This window comes from Arachis hypogaea, chromosome 1, assembly GCF_003086295.3.
Source record: "Arachis hypogaea cultivar Tifrunner chromosome 1, arahy.Tifrunner.gnm2.J5K5, whole genome shotgun sequence".
NCBI classification, from domain to species: Eukaryota; Viridiplantae; Streptophyta; class Magnoliopsida; order Fabales; family Fabaceae; genus Arachis; species Arachis hypogaea.
In genome coordinates this window covers 93,058,908-93,077,165 of record NC_092036.1, presented here as the reverse complement: position 1 = coordinate 93,077,165, position 18,258 = coordinate 93,058,908, and the positions used below count along the sequence as shown (strand labels likewise).

The window sequence follows — 18,258 nt, the reverse complement described above, 5'->3', positions numbered from 1 at the left end:
GCCTCTCGTTGATGTAGGGCTTCTTCTTCAAGTTGTTTTAACTGGTCTTGAAATACATCCATGGCCCCCTCGTTTGGGGAGTTCTTCTTGTTGTTGATTTGGGAAGTATCTTTTAGTGTGGCATCCGCGTTTTTATACGGCGTTCTTTCCTCTAGATCTGAAGTGTGGTCATTGTCATGGTTGTCCTCCATGGTGATGGGTTGACTTCTAGGTCCCTGGCAACGGCACCAATGTTCCGAGGGTTACCTGAAACTGTAGGTCGACCACGAACGAGATCTTCGATGCTGGTCGGAATGGTTGTATCCGATTTGTTGGACTGGATGGTGGTCCTGATTCCTTCGTCCCCAGAGGGTAGGGGTACCTGCAAGGGACTTCGATGCTTAAGTTAGCAAGGGTATTAAGTAGGTATTGAGTAGAATCAGAGTATAAGTTATACCTGGGTGCTCCAGCGTATTTATAATGGTGTGGAGTGACCTTTTTAGATAAGATAAGTTAGTTATCTTATCTTATCTCATCTTATCTTTGACTGAGGTCCTCGTATCTTCAAGGGAACCGCCCTTATCTCTATAGGCTTGGGCTGCCTTTGGATTTGGGACGTGTTCCTCTGTTTGGGCCCTTTATTGGGCTTTCCTGTGTCTTGGCCGAGCTCTTTGAGAAGATGTCGGATTGTCCTGACTTAAAGAGGTCGGTTGCTTTGTCGGTAGAACATCCCGGGTCGGACAGCTCGATCCAGGGTATGAACAAGTGCATATTTTTTATTTTGTTGTTTATGAATGTTAAAATTGTTGGCTCTTGAAAGAATGATGAATAAGAGAAATGTTATTGATAATATGAAAAATCATGAAATTGATTCTTGAAGCAAGAAAAAGCAGTGAATAACAAAAGCTTGCGAAAAAAAGGCAAAAAAATATAAAAGAAAAAGAAAAGCAAGCAGAAAAAGCCAATAACCCTTAAAACCAAAAGGCAAGGGTAAAAAGGATCCAAGGCTTTGAGCATCAATGGATAGGAGGGCCCAAGGAAATAAAATCCAGGCCTAAGCGGCTAAATCAAGTTGTCCCTAACCATGTGCTTGTGGCATGCAGGTCCAAGTGAAAAGCTTGAGACTGAGTGGTTAATGTCGTGATCCAAAGCAAAAAGAGTGTGCTTAAGAGCTTTGGACACCTCTAACTGGGGACTTTAGCAAAGCTGAGTCACAATCTGAAAAGTTTCACCCAGTCATGTGTCTGTGGCATTTATGTATCTGGTGGTAATACTGGAAAACAAAATGCTTAGGGCCACGGCCAAGACTCATAAAAGTAGCTGTGTTCAAGAATCAACATACTTAACTAGGAGAATCAATAACACTATCTGAACTCTGAGTTCCTATGGATGCCAATCATTCTAAACTTCAAAGGATAAAGTGAGATGTCAAAACTGTTCAGAAGCAAAAAGCTACAAGTCCCGCTCATCTAGTTAGAACTAATATTCATTGATATTTTGGGATTTATAGTATATTCTCTTCTTTTTATCCTATTTGATTTTCAGTTGCTTGGGGACAAGCAACAATTTAAGTTTGGTGTTGTGATGAGCGGATAATTTATACGCTTTTTGGCATTGTTTTTAGGTAGTTTTTAGTAGGATCTAGCTACTTTTAGGGATGTTTTTATTAGTTTTTATGAAAAATTCACATTTCTGGTCTTTACTATGAATTTGTGTGTTTTTCTATGATTTCAGGTATTTTCTGGCTGAAATTGAGTGACCTAAGCAAAAATCTGATTCAGGCTGACAAAGGACTGCTAATGCTATTGGATTCTGACCTCCCTTCACTCGAAATAGATTTTCTAGAGCTACAAAACTACAAATGGCGCGCTTTCAACTGTGTTGGAAAGTAGACATCCTGGGCTTTTCAGCAATATATAATAGTTCATACCTTATTCGAGTTTAGATGCACAAACTGGCGTTCAACGCCAGTTCCATGCTGCATTCTGGAGTAAAACGCCAGAAACACGTCACAAACCAGAGTTAAATGCCAAAAACACAATACAACTTGGCGTTTAACCCCAAGAGAAGCCTCTTCACGTGTAAAGCTCAAGCTCAGCCCAAGCACACACCTAAGCAAAAACACATTACTATTGTACTAGGAGTCTTTTTCCCTATTTTCGAATTCACATGCTATTTGGGGAGGCTGGCCATTCAGTCATGCCTAGACCTTGCACTTATGTATTTTCAACGGTGGAGTTTTTACACACCGTAGATTAAGGGTGTGGAGCTCTGCTGTACCTCGAGAATTAATGCAATTACTATTGTTTTTCTATTCAATTCAAGCTTATTCCTATTCTAAGATATTCGCTGCACTTCAACCTGATGGATGTGATGATCCGTGATACTCATCATCATCCGTCCTTATGAACGCGTGCCTGACAACCACTTCCATTCTACAAGCGAAAGCTAGAGTGTGTATCGCTTGGATTCCTTAATCAGAATCTTCGTGGTATAAGCTAGAATCCATTGGCAGCATTCTTGAGAATCCGAAAAGTCTAAACCTTGTCTGTGGTATTCCAAGTAGGATTCAGGGATTGAATGACTGAGACGAGCTTCAAACTCGCGAGTGTTGGGCGTAGTGACAGATGCAAAAGAATCACTGGATTCTATTCCGACATGATCGAGAACCGACAAATGATTAGCCATATTGTGACAGAGCATTTGGACCATTTTCACTGAGAGGATGGGAAGTAGCCATTGACAACGGTGACGCCCTACATACAACTTGCCATGGAAAGGAGTAAGAATGATTGGATGAAAGCAGTAGGAAAGCAGAGATTCAGAAGGAACACAATATATTCACGCGCTTATCTGAAATTCCCACCAATGAATTACATAAGTATCTCTATCTGTATTTTATGCTTTATTTATCATTATATTCGAAAACCATTATAACCATTAGAATCCGCCTAACTGAGATTTACAAGATGACCATAGCTTGCTTCATACCAACAATCTCCGTGGGATCGACCCTTACTCACGTAAGGTATTACTTGGACGACCCAGTGCACTTGCTGGTTAGTTGTGCGAAGTTGTGACAAAGTGTGATTCACGTTTGAGAGCTCCAAGTTTATTGGCGCCATTGTTGATGATCACAATTTCGTGCACCAAGTTTTTGGTGGTGTTGCCGGGGATTGTTCGAATTTGGACAACTGACGGTTCATCTTGTTGCTCAGATTAGGTAATTTTCTTTTCAAAAAGTTTTCAAAAATCTTTCAAAATTTTTTCATTTATTTTTGTATTTCCAAAAAGAATTTTTTCGAAAAACCCAAAAACAAATTAATAAAATCATAAAAACCAAAAATATTTTGTGTTTCTTGTTTGAGTCTAGTGTCAATTTTTAAGTTTGGTGTCAATTACATGTTTTTAAAATTTATGCATTTTTCGAAAAACTCATGCATGGTGTTCTTTATGATCTTCAAGTTGTTCTTGGTAAGTCTTCTTGTTTGATCTTCATATTTTCTTGTTTTGTGTCTTTTGTTGTTTTTCATATGCATTTTTGCATTCATAGTGTCTAAGCATTGAAAATTTCTAAGTTTGGTGTCTTGCATGTTTTTCTTTTCTTGAAAAATTTTCAAAAATAAGTCTTGATGTTCATCTTGATCTTCAAAGTGTTCTTGGTGTTCATCTTGACATTCATAGTGTTCTTGCATGCATTAGTTGTTTTGATTCATAATTTTCATGTTGTGAGTCAAAATAGTGTTTTTCTCTCTCCTCATAAAAAAATTTTCAAAAATAAAAAAATAAAAAATAAAAAATATCTTTTCCCTATTTTACTCAAAAATTCGAAATCTTTAGGTTGACTTAGTCAAAAATTTATAAAATAAGTGTTTCTTGTTAGTCAAGTCAAGATTTCAATTTTAAAAATCCTATCTTTTCAAAATCTTTTTCAAAAATCAAATCTTTTTCTTTTTTCTTATTATTTTTTGAAATTTTTTCAAAAAGTGATTTCAAAATCTTTTTCTTATCTTTATTTCAAAATTTCAAAAACTTTACTAACAATTAATGTGATTGATTCAAAAATTTGAAGTTTGTTACTTTCTTGTTAAGAAAGGTTCAATCTTTAAATTCTAGAGTCATATCTTTTAGTTTCTTGTTAGTCAAGTAATCAATTTTAATTTTAAAAATCAAATCTTTTTTTAATATCTTTTTCAATCATATCTTTTTCAAAATCAATTTCAAAATCTTTTCTAACTTCTTATCTTTTCAAAATTGATTTTCAAATCTTTTTCAACTAACTAATTGAATTTTTGTTTGTTTTTTATCTTTTTCAAAACTACCTAACTACTTTTTTCTTTCTAATTTTCGAAAATTTCTCACTCTTTTTCAAAATTCTTTTAATTAACTAATTGTTTTAAATTTTAATTTTAATTTTATTTCTTCTATTAATTTTAGAAAATCACTAACTTATTTTTCAAAAACAATTTTCGAACACTCTTCTCTCTCATCTCTTTCTATTTATTTATTCATTTACTAACACTTCTCCTCATCTCAAAAATCGAACCCTCTCTTCTTCTTTGTGTTCGAATTTTTCTCCTTCTTCTTCTATTCTTTTCTTCTTCTACTCACATAAAGGAATCTCTATACTGTGACATAGAGGATTCTTCTTTTTTTCTGTTCTCTTCTTTTTCATATGAGCAGGAGCAAGGACAAGGACATTCTTGTTGAAGCAGATCCTGAACCTGAAAGGACTCTGAAGAAGAAGCTAAGAGAAGCTAAAGCACAACAATCCAGAGAAAACCTTACAGAGAATCACAAAAAAGAAAGAGACATGGCCGAACCCAATAACAATGGTGGAGGCGCAAGGAGGATGCTTGGTGATTATACTACACCTACTTCCAATTTTAATGGAAGAAGCATCTCAATCCCTGCCATTGGAGAAAACAATTTTGAGCTAAAACCTCAACTAGTTTCTTTAATACAATAGAATTGCAAGTTTCATGGACTTCCATCAGAAGATTCCTATCAGTTTTTAACTGAGTTCTTGCAGATCTATGATACTGTTAAGACTAATGGAGTAGATCCTGAAGTCTAGAGGCTCATGCTTTTCCCTTTGCTGTAAGAGACAGAGTAAGAACATGGTTGGACTCACAACCTAAAGATAGCCTAGACTCTTAGGATAAGCTGGTCAGAGCCTTCTTGGCCAAGTTCTTTCCTCCTCAAAAGTTGAGCAAGCTTAGAGTGGATGTTCAGACCTTCAAGCAAAAAGATGGTGAATCCCTCTATGAAGCTTGGAAAAGATACAAGCAGTTGACCAAAAAGTGTCCTTCTGGCATGCTTTCAGAGTGGACCATTTTAGATATATTCTATGATGGTCTACTTGAGCTTTCTAAGATGTCACTGGACCATTCTGCAGGTGGATCCATTCACCTAAAGAAAACGCCTGCAGAAGCTCAAGAACTCATTGACATGGTTGCAAATAACCAATTCATGTACACTTCTGAGAGGAATCCTGTGAGTAATGAGAGACCTCAGAGGAAGGGGGTTCTTGAAATTGATGCTCTGAATGCCATATGGGCTCAGAACAAAATGTTGACTCAGCAAGTCAACATGATGTCTCAGAGTCTGAATGGATGGCAAAATGCATCCAACAGTACTAAAGAGGCATCTTCTGAAGAAGAAGATTATGATCCTGAGAACCCTGCAACAGCAGAGGTGAATTACATGGGTGAACCCTATGGGAACACCTATAATTTTTTCATGGAGAAATCATCCAAATTTCTCATGGAAGGATCAACAAAAGCCTCAACAAGGCTTTAATAATGGTGGAAGAAACAGGCTTAGCAATAGCAAGCTTTTTCCATCATCTTCTCAGCAATAGACAAAAAACTCTAAGCAGAGTCCCTCTAGCTTAGCAAACATAGTCGCTGATCTATCTAAGACCACTTTAAGTTTCATGAGTGAAACAAGGTCCTCAATTAGAAATTTGGAGGCACAAATGGGTCAGTGGTGCACGAAATTGCAATCACACTTCTGCAATTCCGCACAACTAACCAGCAAGTGCACTGGGTCGTCCAAGTAATACCTTACGTGAGTAAGGGTCGATCCCATGGAGATTGTCGGCTTGAAGCAAGCTATGGTTATCTTGTAACTCTTAGTCAGGATATCAATAATTATCAGGGTTGATTGTAAAAAGTAAAAGAACATGAAATAATTACTTGTTTTGCAGTAATGGAGAACAGGTTGAGGTTTTGGAGATGCTCTATCTTCTGGATCTCTCTTTCCTACTGCCTTCTTCTTCAAGCACACAAGGCTCCTTCCATGGCAAGCTGTATGTAGGGTTTTGCCGTTGTCAATGGCTACCTCCCATCCTCTCAGTGAAAATGTTCAACGCGCTCTGTCACAGCACGGCTAATCATCTGTCGGTTCTCAATCAGGTCGGAATAGAATCCAGTGATTCTTTTGCGTCTGTCACTAACGCCCAGCCTTCAGGAGTTTGAAGCTCGTCACAGTCATTCAATCCTTGAATCCTACTCAGAATACCACAGACAAGGTTTAGACCTTCCAGATTCTCTTGAATGCCGCCATCAATTCTAGCTTATACCACGAAGATTCTGATTAAGAAATCCAAGAGATATCTACTCAATCTAAGGTAGAACGGAGGTGGTTGTCAGGCACACATTCATAGGTGAGAATGATGATGAGTGTCATGGATCATCACATTCATCAAGTTTAGGAACAAGTGATATCTTAGAATAGAAGCAAGCATGATTGAATGAAAAACAGTTGTAATTGCATTAATCCATCAAGACACAGCAGAGCTCCTCACCCCCAACCATGAGGTTTAGAGACTCATGCTGTAGAAGATACAATGAGAAACGTGTAAAGTGTCATGAGGTGTAGATACAATGTCAAAAGATCCTATTAATAGTGAACTAGTAACCTAGGGTATACATAAATGAGTAAATGACGTAAAAATCCACTTCCGGGGTTCACTTAGTGTGTGCTTGGGCTGAGCATTGAAGCTTTCATGTGTAGAGACTTTTTCTGGAGTTAAACGCCAGCTTTTATGCCAGTTTGGGCGTTTAACTCATATTTTTATGCCAGTTCCGGCGTTAAACGCTGGGAATTCTGAAGCTGATTTGCAACGCCGGTTTGGGCCATCAAATCTCGGGCAAAGTATAGACTATTATACGTTGCTGAAAAGCCCAGGATGTCTACTTTCCAACGCCGTAAAGAGCGCGCCAATTGGGCTTCTATAGCTCCAGAAAATCCACTTCGAGTGCAGGGAGGTCAGAATCCAACAGCATCTGCAGTCCTTTTCAGCCTCTGAATCAGATTTTTGCTCAGGACCCTCAATTTCAGCCAGAAAATACCTGAAATCTCAGAAAAACACACAAACTCATAGTAAAGTCCAGAAAAGTGAATTTTAACTAAAAACTAATAAAAATATAATAAAAACTAACTAAAATATACTAAAAACATACTAAAAACAATGCAAAAAAGCGTATAATTTATCCGCTCATCAGTCAGCTGAGTAAGAAAATCACTGAAACCCCTTCTAGTACTCTCCCAAGCAATACATAAGAGAATCCAAAAGGAGAGTGCAAGGCCATTTATATAATCTATATGGCTGAATGCACAAAGGAGGAGAAGGACGTGAATCCCAGTGAGGAAGACCTCCTGGGACGTCCTTTGAACAAAAAGGAGCTCCAAACTGAGGAACCTAAGGAATTTGAGGCTCACCTAGAGACCATAGAGATTCCATTGAACCTCTTTTTACCATTCATGAGCTCTGAGAACTATTCTTCCTCTGAAGAGGATGAAGATGTAATTGAAGAGCAAGTTGCTCAATATCTAGGAGCCATTATCAAGTTGAATGCCAAGTTGTTTGGTAATGAGACTTGAAAAGGTGAATCTCCCTTGCTCATTAGTGAACTAAATACATGGGTTCAGCAAACTCTACCTCAAAAGAAACAAGATTCTGGTAAATTCTTAATATCCTGTACCATAGGCACCAGGACCTTTTGAGAAGGCTCTGTGTGACCTGGGGTCAGGTATAAATCTTATGCCACTCTCTGTAATGGAGAAGTTGGGGATCTTTGAGGTACAAGCTGCAAGAATTGCATTAGAGATGACAGATAAGTCAATAAAACAAGCTTATGGATTGGTAGAGGACGTGTTGGTAAAGGTTAAAGGCCTTTACATCCCTGCTGATTTCATAATCTTAGACACTGGGAAGGATGCGAATAAATCCATCATTCTTGGAAGACCCTTCCTAGCCAAAACAAAAGCTGTGATTGATGTTGATAGATGTAAACTAGTCCTTCAATTGAATGGGGACTACCTTGTGTTTAAAGCTCAAGGTTATCCTTCTGTAAACATGGAAAAGAGGCACGATAAGCTTCTCTCAATACAGAGTCAAACAAAGCCCCCACAATCAAACTCTAAGTTTGGTGCTGGGAGGCTACAACCAAACTCTAAGTTTGGTGTTTAACCCCAACATTCAAACTCTAAGTTTGGTGTTGGGAGGTCGCAACAATGCTCTAAACATCTGTAAAGCTCCATGAGAGCTCACTGTCAAGCTATTGACATTAAAGAAACGCTTATTGGGAGGCAACCCAATTTTTATTTATCTATATTTCTATTGTTCTTTTATGTTTTATTAGGTCTATGATCATATGGAGTCACAAAACAACTGCAAAAATTAAAAATAAAATAAAAAATAGCAGAAGAAAAAGCACACCCTGGAGGAAGAGCTGTCTGGCATTTAAACGCCAGAAACAAACACCTGTCTGGCGTTTAATGCTAGAAACAAGCATCAGGCTAGCGTTAGACGCCAGAAACAGGCTACATTTGCGCGTTTAACGCCAGAAACAAGCATCAGTCTGGTGTTAAACGCCAGGATTGCATGCAGAGGACGTTTTACACGCCTAAAAGGTGCAGGGATGAGAAATCCTTGACACCTCAAGATCTGTGGACCCCACAGGATCACCTCAGGATCTGTGGACCCCACAGGATCCCCACCTACCTTCTCTCTCTCACACACCTTTTCATAACACTCTTCGCCAAACATCATTCACCAATCACCTCAATCACTCTTCCCCATCACCTCTTCACCACTCACATCCAACCACTCTTCCCCATAAACCCCACCTACCTTCAAATTCAAAATCTCTTTCCCACCCAAACCCACCCTAAATGACCGAACCCTAACCCCTCTCCCTCCACTATATAAACCCCTTCTTCCTTCTTCATTTTCACACAACTCTACCATCTCTTCTCCCCCTTGGCCAAAACCTACACCACTCTCCCTCTCCTCCATCTCTTCTTCTTCTTCATCTATTCTTTCTTTTTTTGCTCAAGGATGAGCAACATTCTAAATTTGGTATGGTAAAAGCATAGCTTTTTTATTTTTCCATAACCATTGATGGCACCTAAGGCGAGAGAAACCTCAAGAAAGAGGAAAGGGAAGACAATTGCTTCCACCTCTGAATCATGGGAAATGGAGTAATTCATCTCAAAAGCCCATCAAGACCATTTCTATGAAGTTGTAGCCAAGAAGAAGGTGATCCCTGAGGTCCCTTTCATGCTCAAGAAAAATGAGTATCCAGAGATCCGACATGAGATCCAAAGAAGAAGAGGCTGGGAAGTTCTTACCAACCCCATTCAACAAGTCGGAATCTTAATGGTTCAAGAGTTCTATGCAAACGCATGGATCACTAGGAACCATGATCAAAGCATGAACCCAAATCCAAAGAATTAGCTTACAATAGTTCGGGAGAAATGCTTAGATTTCAGTCCGGAGAACGTAAGGTTGGCGTTCAACTTGCCTATGATGCAGGAAGACGCACGCCCCTACACTAGAAGGGTCAACTTTGATCAAAGGTTGGACCAAGTCCTCATGGACATATGTGTGGAAGGAGCTCAATGGAAAAGAGACTCAAAAGGCAAGTTGGTTCAATTGAGAAGACTGGACCTTAAGCCTGTGGCTAGAGGATGGTTGGAGTTCATCCAACGCTCCATCATCCCCACTAGCAACCGATCCGAAGTAATTGTGGATCGGGCCATCATGATCCATAGCATCATGATTAGAGAGGAAGTAGAAGGTCATGAAGTCATCTCTCTATAATTCTACAAAGTAGCCGAAAAGCCCTCCACCTTGGCAAGGCTAGCTTTTCCTCATCTCATTTGCCATCTATGCTACTTAGCTGGAGTTGTCATAGAAGGAGACATCCTCATTGAAGAGGACAAGCCCATCACTAAGAAGAGGATGGAGCAAACAAGAGAGCCCATTCATGGATCTCAAGAGACACATGAGGAAGCTCATCATCAAGAAATTCCTGAGATGCTTCAAGGGATGCATTTTCCTCCAAACAACTATTGGGAACAACTCAACACTTCTCTAGAAGGATTGAGTCATGACATGAACCAATTAAGGGTGGAACACCAAGAATACTCCATCATTCTCAATGAGATTAGAGAAGATCAAAGAGCTATGAGGGATGAGCAACAAACGCAAGGAAGAGACATAGAGGAGCTCAAGAACACCATTGGTCCTTCAAGAAGAAGGCACCACCATCACTAAGGTGGACTCATTCCTTAACTTCCTTATTATTATCTCTCTGTTTTTCGGTTTTTGAGCTTCATGTTTGTCTATGTTTGTGTCTTTATTACATGATCATTAGTGTCTAGTGTCTATGTCTCAAGGCTATGAATAATTCCATGAATCCTTCACCTTTCTTAAATGAAAAATGTTTTTAATACAAAAGAACAAGAAGTACATGAGTTTTGAATTCATCCTTGAAATTAGTTTAATTATATTGATGTGGTGACAATACTTTTTATTTTCTGAATGAATGCTTGAACAGTGCATATTTTTTATTTTGTTGTTTATGAATGTTAAAATTGTTGGCTCTTGAAAGAATGATGAACAAGAGAAATGTTATTGATAATCTAAAAAATCATGAAATTGATTCTTGAAGCAAGAAAAAGCAGTGAATAACAAAAGCTTGCGAAAAAAATGGCAAAAAAATATAAAAGAAAAAGAAAAAGCAAGCAGAAAAAGCCAATAGCCCTTAAAACCAAAAGGCAAGGGTAAAAAGGATCCAAGCCTTTGAGCATCAATGGATAGGAGGGCCAAAGAAAATAAAATCCAAGCCTAAGCGGCTAAATCAAGCAGTCCCTAACCATGTGCTTGTGACATGCAGGTCCAAGTGAAAAGCTTGAGACTAAGTGGTTAAAGTCGTGATCCAATTCAAAAAGAGTTTGCTTAAGAGCTCTGGACACCTCTAACTGGGGACTTTAGCAAAGCTGAGTCACAATCTGAAAAGGTTCACCCAGTCATGTGTCTGTGGCATTTATGTATCCGGTGGTAATACTGGAAAACAAAATGCTTAGGGCCACGGCCAAGACTCATAAAGTAGCTGTGTTCAAGAATCAACATACTTAACTAGGAGAATCAATAACACTATCTAAACTCTGAGTTCCTATGGATGCCAATCATTCTAAACTTCAAAGGATAAAGTGAGATGCCAAAACTGTTCAGAAGCAAAAAGCTACAAGTCCCGCTCATCTACTTAGAACTAATATTCATTGATATTTTAGGATTTATAATATATTCTCTTCTTTTTATCCTATTTGATTTTTAGTTGCTTGGGGACAAGCAACAATTTAAGTTTGGTGTTGTGATGAGCGGATAATTTATACGCTTTTTCGCATTGTTTTTAGGTAGCTTTTAGTAGGATCTAGCTACTTTTAGGGATGTTTTTATTAGTTTTTATGAAAAATTCACATTTTTGGACTTTACTATGAGTTTGTGTGTTTTTCTGTGATTTCAGATATTTTTTAGCTGAAATTGAGGGACCTAAGGAAAAATCTGATTCAGGCTCAGCTGATGCTATTGGATTCTGACCTCTCTGCACTCGAAATTGATTTTCTGGAGCTACAAAACTCCAAATAGTGCGCTCTAAACTGTGTTGGAAAGTAGACATCTAGGGCTTTCCAGAAATATATAATAGTTCATACTTTATTCGAGTTTAGATGACACAAACTGGCGTTCAACGCCAGTTTCATGTTGCATTCTGGAGTAAAACGCCAAAAACACGTCACAAACCAGAGTTAAACGCCAAAAACACGTTACAACTTGGTGTTTAACCCCAAGAGAAGCCTCTTCATGTGTAAAGCTCAAGCTCAGCCCAAGCACACACCAAAGTGGGCCCCGGAAGTGGATTTCTACACTTAGACTTATTTCTGTAAACCTTAGTAACTAGTCTAGTATAAATAGAATATTTTACTATTGTACTAGGAGTCTTTTTCCCTATTTTTGAATTCACATGCTATTTGGGGAGGCTGGCCATTTGGTCATGCCTAGACCTTGCACTTATGTATTTTTAACGGTGGAGTTTCTACACACCATAGATTAAGGGTGTGGAGCTCTGCTGTACCTCGAGAATTAATGCAATTACTATTGTTCTTCTATTCAATTCAAGCTTATTCCTATTCTAAGATATTTGCTGCACTTCAACCTGATGGATGTGATGATCCGTGACACTCATCATCATCCGTCCTTATGAACGCGTGCTTGACAACCACTTCCGTTCTACAAGCGAGAGCTAGAGTGTGTATCTCTTGGATTCCTTAATCAGAATCTTCGTGGTATAAGCTAGAATCCGTTGGCAGCATTCTTGAGAATCCGGAAAGTCTAAACCCTGTCTATGGTATTCCAAGTAGGATTCAGGGATTGAATGACTGTGACGAGCTTCAAACTCGCGAGTGTTGGGCGTAGTGACAGATGCAAAAGAATCACTGGATTCTATTCCGACATGATCGAGAACCGACAGATGATTAGCTGTGCTGTGACAGAGCATTTGGACCATTTTCACTAAGAGGATGGGAAGTAGCCATTGACAACGGTGACGCCCTACATACAGCTTGCCATGGAAAGGAGTAAGAATGATTGGATGAAAGTAGTAGAAAAGCAGAGATTCAGAAGGAACACAGTATCTTCACGCGCTTATCTGAAATTCCCACCAATGAATTACATAAGTATCTCTATCTCTATTTTATGCTTTATTTATCTTTATATTTGAAAACCATTATAACCATTAGAATCCGCCTAACTGAGATTTACAAGATGACTATAGCTTGCTTCATACCAACAATCTCCGTGGGATCGACCCTTACTCACATAAGGTATTACTTAGACGACCCAGTGCACTTGCTGGTTAGTTGTGCAAAGTTGTGACAAAGTGTGATTCACATTTGAGAGCTCCAAGTTTATTGGCGCCATTGTTGATGATCACAATTTCGTTCACCAATGGGCTTGTCCTCTTCAATGAGGATGTCTCCCTCTTTGACAATCCCAGCTAAATAGCAAAGGTGACATATGAGATGAAGAAAGGCTAATCTTGCCAAAGGTGAGGACTTGTCAGCCACCTTGTAGAGTTCTAGAGGTATGATTTCATGAACTTCTACTTCCTCTCCCATCATGATACTATGGATCATGATGGCCTGATCCACAGTTACCTCATAAGTCTGGTGCCCTATTCTGGCGTTTAAACGCCCAGAAAGGTGCCAGATTGGGCGTGTAAATGCCCATTTTGCTACCATTACTAGCGTTTAAACGCCAGTAAGTCCTTCCTCCAGGGTGTGCTGTTTTCAATGCTGTTTTTGATTTTCTTTCTTTATTTTTATAATTGTCTTTGTGACTTCACATGATCATCAACCTAAAAGAAAACAAAAATAATATACATAAAATTAAAATAAAATTGGGTTGCCTCCCAATAAGCGCTTCTTTAATGTCAATAGCTTGAAAGTGAGCTCTCATGGAGCCTCACAGATGATCAGAGTATGGTTGAGATCTCTCAACACCAAACTTAGAGTTTGGCTGTGGCCTCCCAACACCAACACTATAAGAAAATGGAATATTTGTAATAAAAATTTTGTGTCAAATTTAAAATTATTACAAAAAGATGATTTTTTGTAATAATAATTTGTGATTGTTACAAAAGAATAATGTTTTGTAACAAAATTACAAGTTGTTACAATACATTCTAATATTTTATAACAATGTGCTTTTTTTGTTACAAATTATGTTAATTTTTGTAACGAACTGTTGTTTTGTTACAAAATATTATAATATTTTGTAACAAAAAATAAAATAGTTACAAAAATTCGAAATATTTTGTAACAAAATATCTTTTTGTTTCAAAAACTTCAATTATTTTGTAACAAAAAATTAATTTGTCACAAAATTCAACATTGTTTGTAACAAAAAATTAATTTGTCACAAAATTTAATATTATTTTAATGTTAACTAAAAATTAATTTGTAAAACTTAAAAACATTTAATCAAATTATAAATATAAATAACAATAATTAAATATAAAAGATAAAAAAAACTAAAATATCAAAAGTCAAAATGTAAAAAACAACAAAGTGAATATTTTTAATTAAATTGATTGTTCATGAATATTTTGAATTCAAATTTTATTTAAAAAAATTAATTTGATTATTATAATTTTAAATTTAAAATAAATATTTAATTAGATTAATATGTTAATATATATATTTTTATATGTTTTTAAAATAATATTTGATATCATAATTATATTTTTAAATTATTTTAATCTTATAATTTTGTGAAACTCTTATACTGTTAATATATATTTTCATTACTAAATTTTTTATTTTTATACACATCCTACTGTTTAACCCCTATATTTTGATTATTTTCTCATCCCTCACCTTCACAAAAATACAGAGCACTAAATCTCACTCAGCCTTACCTTAACCTTAACCTACCCCCTTCCCTTACCCACACCCACAAATCAACGAAGAAACAAAGCAAAGGGAAAGAAATGAGAGATGGAGATCGAGAGAGTTGGAGAGGAAATCAGAGCGTGAGGGAGAAGAAGAAGAGAGGGGGAGGGATGGCGCCGCGGGGTTTGCTTCCGCGTCGCTATGTCCAGCTTGCCGTCACACCTCACCGCCGTCACCGTCGTCGACAGGAGCATCAGGAGAGAGAGAGGGATGAACTCGCGAGGGAGAGAGAGGAGGTTGCGCTGCGCACCAGTCAGAGCCATCATCGCGCCAGTTGCCGCCGCTTCCGATGATGGAGCCGTCACTGAAGCCCGTGTCATGGTAGTTCTTGCCCCTGTCGCCGATGAAGCTCATCCGTTTCTGCTGCCCTGGTTCGCCAAGAGAGAAGCTCATGGATGAAGGAAGGCCGATGGAGAGAAGAACGCCATTGATAGAGGGAAGATGCTGCTGTCATGCTTCATGGTCACGGTGATGGAGCCCGCGTCGCCATCACCCATGGCCGCCGCTCTTACCACCACTTTATTTGGTTCTGTTTTGAGCTGCGCCGCCCTTTGGGTGGTCACTAACAACAACTGCCAGAGCCACCAGCGCCACTGTTACTCCTCAAATTTCGCCTCTCTTCCATTAGGGTTTGCTACTATGATTTTACCTTCGTTCTATTCTATTGTTGTTTCTTGGTCAAATTCTTGTTTTAATTTCAATAGCATGTCTTTGTTTTAGCACGACCATTTCGCTCCTCCTGTTTTTCTGCTGGAGCTGTCTTGAGTGTTGATGATTGTGCCGCTATAGAATTGCTAAAGTTCTTGCTGCCATGGATTAAAAAGAAAAGGGATTGTCGCGTTTAAATTCTGTGGTTTCGACTAACGGAGGTAGGAGATTCGTTTTAAAATTAAGAGTTTTTAATTTAAGAATGCCAAAAAGCATTGAGTAATTGCAAATAATTTATACATGCTTTGTATGACCAATTAATGAGAATTGATGAATTTGGGAATTGTTAGGGAATGTGAGTACGTTTGAATATGCTGAAATTGATTTTTGGTATTTGATGGTGCTGTAAAGAATTGGGTTCTCACATGAGCTATATGTGTATTTGTTAATTGTGATTTTGTTAGTGATGATGATATTGTTGTCGTTGCTGCTGGTTGTATTATGATTGTGAATGAAGATAAATTTGGTGTTGCTTGTTGAATTGGAAATATGAATTGAGTTTTATAAATTGAGGCTTTTGTTGATGCTGGGATCTCTGGTTATGTTTATGTCTAGGTTTGGTTGTTGATTTGAGAAATTATGAAAGTGGGGGAGCTTGTAAGGGTGGTAATATGGACTGGTAACTGGTAATATTGCAGTACTTATGTTTTATTGGGTAAACTTTCAGTTTTTGCATTGTTGACAAGGAATTCTTAGGTTCATTTTAATTGTTCATTGCTTAGTCATGGTGATTCTTTTAATTATTGAATGCCAATGATATTTTTCTTATAAATGATAATGAGTAATGGTTTGGGGTTTGGCTTGAAGCTTGAAACTTAATTGAACTGATTGTATTTGCCCACCTATCTGCAGTGGCTGAAGATGATGCTTTTTTGGTCAAGAAAATTGGCCAGATTTTCCAGTATTCTAAAATAGAGGTATATTCCTCTTCTTATATTCATGAATAGTCAGTTTTGTTCCTTGTTAATATACATTCATCATCTATGTATGGAAGACTAAACATAGATCGAATCCATTTTCTTATCAAGGCAAGAAGGGAGGAACAAATCCAAGCTGCTCATGACGAAGCCATGTTTGGTGCTTCAGCACTTCCACCTCCTACCAGTATTGACAGTGAGCCTAAAAGGGAGAATGAGAAAGAAGTTGATAAAAAAGCTGTTGTTACAAGCCTCTTAAGTGAAACGGTAAGTGGTTTCACTACAGACTTATGTGGATAAGCATGATGAGTCATTTAAGTAATCCTTGTATTTGTGTGTGCATTTGTTGTTGAATAATTTCTCACATTAAGTTGTTATTGTTGCTCTATACTTGCTGTTGGTTGCTGCTGATTTTTCCCCCTTATTGCTTGCTTATTGAATGATTGTTAAATTCAATAAGAAAGGAAATGTTGCTGAATTATTGTTGTTTGTGTTGGAATAGATGACGGTTGCTGAACTGAGATTGGTTTTATTGATAAATCTGTTGCTGAAATCGTTTAGTTTGACTTGATTGATTTTCTGTTGAATTAATGGATAAACTGCTATGCCCCTGCTGCTTGCAAGTATAATGGTTCTTGACTTCAATGAATAGAATGCTTCCTAAATCCATTACCTTTGTTCATTTTACTATTTTGGGTGTTGTATGATGGGCCATTGATTGTTGTTCTACTGAGTGCTGCTCTGCTTCTTGCTGGTTGGATTGGTTTTAATTGTTTCCTTATGTTTTCTTGCTGGAATTAGCTTATTTACTTCCTTCCTATGAATTCATTATGATTTTTTGTGTTTTTAACTGTCAAAGAATTCATATGGAATTTGAATTGATTGATTGAAATTGTGAAATAGGCAAATTTACTGCTGAAATGCTGCCGGAATTTATTTTAAGCTGTTTTCAATATTCATTTTTGATTCAATTAATTGATTGAGTTGGTATTTAATTGCTTTTGGTTTTCAACTGTTGCTAAGCTCAATTGATTGATTATCCGGCTAAGTGCATCAATGTTTTGGTTGTTGGAAGCTGGAAGCTTCGGGTTTTGTTATTCACTATTTGGCTGTTGTCCTATTTGGTTTCTCAATTAAACTGCATTATGTTGTTTGAAAGGGTGCAAGTTGTGAATTGGTTGTGTTTGTTGGAATCATGGACGGTGGAAATATCCAAGTTTTAGGGGAGGTTTTGCCGAACTTTTTCTAAACATTTTGGATAAAACTTAGTGGAAAATTTATAATTAGTGTTATATATTGTTTCTAACTTTTTTGTTTCGGTTTTTCTTATTTACAGGAGTGCTAAAATGGTGACCATATGCTACCTTGAGGGCTCAAGAATGTTTTGATGCATAGAGACACTAATCTATGTTAGAATTTTTATATTTTGGTTGAACTTTTATGCTAGAACTTTTATGTTTTGGTTGAACTAATCAATGTACTCACTAGCTAATATTATTTTGTTTCAAGACAATTTTAGCTAAAAGGATCTTGTTTGACTTATGTATGTTTTTACATATTATATACATGTAAACTTGATTATTAAAAGCATTAATATATTAGTTAATTTAAAAAATAATTTAGTAAATTATGCATGTAATTTGTGATAAAAAAAAGTTGTTACAAAATAATTAATTTGCTTTCGTAACTAAAGAAAAAAAGTTACAAAATCATGTTACATTTTGTAACAAAATTTTTTGATAGAAAAAAAATTGACTGTCACGAAAGTTACCTTCAAGATCAAAATTTGTTACCACTTTTGTAATGGCTTCTGGTTTTTTGTATCAGGAAAAATTGTTACAAAATATGG

The 18,258-nt window shown here is 37.3% G+C and overlaps 1 long non-coding RNA gene and 1 other non-coding gene across 2 annotated transcripts; one reads left to right on the top strand and one right to left on the bottom strand.

Moving 5' to 3' along the window:
• Positions 1-5,193: 5,193 nt before the first annotated feature.
• On the bottom strand, positions 5,194-5,297 carry LOC112716898 (small nucleolar RNA R71). The gene has a single exon (XR_003160514.1). It is a non-coding gene; the product is annotated as a small nucleolar RNA R71 (small nucleolar RNA).
• A 9,416-nt stretch (positions 5,298-14,713) lies between these two features.
• Positions 14,714-18,027, top strand: LOC112696013 (uncharacterized). Its single transcript, XR_003150643.3, has 5 exons — positions 14,714-15,413; positions 15,505-15,653; positions 16,345-16,409; positions 16,521-16,676; positions 17,746-18,027. It is a non-coding gene; the product is annotated as an uncharacterized lncRNA (long non-coding RNA).
• Positions 18,028-18,258: the final 231 nt, after the last annotated feature.